We start from the raw sequence: 2740 nt of genomic DNA, 5'->3' as shown, positions 1-2740 counted from the left end.
GGTTGTAAACCAGTGCTGACGGCCCTGCGGTTGCGCGAGGCCTTCCTAGGGTTCGGGTGCAGGAACGGCTTTGGGGGGCACTTTTCAGACCCTGCGCTTCCTCGGCACCCAGCCTTTGTCCCCATCGGCGGCCTCCCACTTTACGGCAGACATACCCCCGTTCACCCCACTTTACTAGTAGGGGACCGACCTTCCGGGGACCCAACAAAGGGATGCTCTGAAATACTGGGAAGCATCTAAACGAGGAGTCAAGGGTCCTAAACCTGTGGGGCTAGCTCCACATTTTTTTTTCTTTTTTTTTTTTTTTTTGTTTTGAGACGGAGTCTCTCTGTCGCCCAGGCTGCGGTGCAATGGCGGCGCGATCTCGGCTCACTGCAGCCTCCGCTTCCCGGGTTCAACTGATTGTCTTGCTTCAGCCTCCCGAGTAGCTGGGATTACAGGCACCCGCCACCACGCCTGGCTAATTTTTGTATTTTTAGTAGAGACGGGGTTTCGCCATGTTGGTCAGGCTGGTCTCAAACTCCTGACCTCAAGTGATCTGCCTGCTCGGCCTCCCCAAAGTGTTGGGATTACAGGCGTGAGCCACCGCACCTGGCCAAACTCTTTTTACCGCAGTACCGTGGTCTCAGTGGATTGATTTCGTCTGTGCAGTGGAGCGGGAAAAATCCCTCAAGGACTACAAAGTGAAATGAATCTGTTGACTGGTTTGTGTAAGTCTAGCTGGTTAAGAGACTAATTCACACTAGAGTTGGCTTGAAACATGGGAGCTTCAAGCGTGGTTTCCCCCGGAAAGATGATTTTGATCAAGCACAGGTAATCAGGACTGTTCTCAGGACTTTATGTGGAACTGACATCGCTTACCTACTCCCGTCTAGAAAATGCTGAACAGGGCCAGGTGCGGTGGCTCACGCCTATAATCCCAGCACTTTGGGAGGCTGAGGTGGGCGGATCATCTGAGGTCGGGAGTTCGAGACCAGCCTGACCAACATGGAGAAATCCCGTCGCTACTAAAAATACAAAATTAGCGTGGTGGCGCATGCCTGTAATCCCAGCTACTCTGGAGCCTGAGGCAGGAGAATCTCTTGAACCCAGGAGGTAGAGGTTGTGGTGAGCTGAGATCATGCCATTGCCCTCCAGCCTGGGCAGCAAGAACAAAACTCCTTCTCAAAAAAAAAAGAAAAGAACATGCTGAACTGTGATAAATTTTGTTGACTCTTCTTTTTGTGGATTTCATGAAACTTCCTGACTCCACCCAAATCTATTTACCTACAAACTGTCAAGCCAGGCGCCGTGGCTCAGGCTGGTAATCCCAGCACTTTCGGAAGCCCAGGTGGGAGAGCTTGAGCCCAGGAATTCAAGACCAGCCTGAGCAACATAGGGAGACCCTGTCTCTACAATAAACAAATCAATAAGCTAGGTAGGGTGGCGCATGCCTGTGGTCCTAGCTACTCATAAGCCTTAGGTGGGAGGAACCCTTGAGCCCAGGCAATTGAGGCTACACAGCCTTCATCCTGCCACTGCACTCCAGCCTGGGTGACAGAGGGAGTCCCTGTGGGGGGAGGGGAGAGCCAAAATTATAAACACAGATTTAAGTGGCCCATCTCGCTGTTGTTCCCCTTCTGACGAACCCACTGCTTCCAAATATATGTAACAGAGGCTGGGCACGGTGGCTCACGTCTGTAATCCCCGCACTTTGGGAGGCCGAGGCAGGCGGATCACTTGGTCAGGAGATCGGGACCATCCTGGCTAACATGGTGAAACCCCGTCTCAACTAAAAATACAAAAAAAAAAATTAGCTGGGCGTGGTGGCGGGCGCCTGTAGTTCCAGCTACTTGGGAGGCTGACGTAGTAGAATGGCGTGAACCTGGGAGGCAGAGATTGCAGTGAGCTGAGACCGCGCCACTGCACTCTAGCCTGGGCCACAGCGAGACTCCGTCTCAAAAAAAAAAAAAGAAAAAAATGTAATAGAAGCATCACACACACAAACAAAAACCTGACAGGGCCGGGTGCAGTGGCTCACGCCTGTAATCCCAGCATTTTGGGAGGCCGAGGCAGGTGGATCACAAAGTCAAGAGTTCGAGACCAGCCTGACCAACATGGTGAAACCCCCATCTCCACTAAAAATACAAAAATTAGCTGGGCATGGTGGGGCGTGCCTACAAATCCCAGCTACTCAGGAGGCCGAGGCAGGAGAATCGCTTGAACCCGGGAGACAGAGGTTGCAGTGAGCCGAGATCATGCCATGCAGTCCAGCCTGGGTGACAGAGCGAGACTCCATCTCAGAAAAAAAAAAAGCCTGACGAACCAGTCTAAGAGGGGCTCAAGTCAACATGCATATGACTCATAGACACACAGACATTTTGGAGGCCCAGACTTGCGAGTTATCTCAAGGGGAAGCAGTCTTGGGGACTGAGACCTCAACTTGTGGAATCAAAGCTATCTCCAGGTAAATGATTGTCAGAATTGAATTGGAGGGCCAGGCACGGTGGCTCATGCCTATAATCCCAGCACTTTGGGAAGTCGAGGTGGGCAGATCACTTGAGGTCAGGAGTTTGACCCCAGCCTGGGCAACATGGCAAAACCCTGTCTCTACTAAAAATACAAAAATTAGCTGGGTGTGGTGGCACGTGCCTGTAGTCCCAGGTACTCGGGAGGGTGAGGCAGGAGAATCGCTGGAACTCAGGAGGCAGAGGTTGCAGTGAGCAGAGATTGTGCCACTGCACTTCAGCCTGGGCGACAG

This window comes from Symphalangus syndactylus, chromosome 14 (genome assembly GCF_028878055.3).
Source record: "Symphalangus syndactylus isolate Jambi chromosome 14, NHGRI_mSymSyn1-v2.1_pri, whole genome shotgun sequence".
Classification (NCBI taxonomy): domain Eukaryota; kingdom Metazoa; phylum Chordata; class Mammalia; order Primates; family Hylobatidae; genus Symphalangus; species Symphalangus syndactylus.
The sequence above is the reverse complement of the archived record's forward strand: the minus strand, read 5'-3'. Positions refer to the sequence as shown.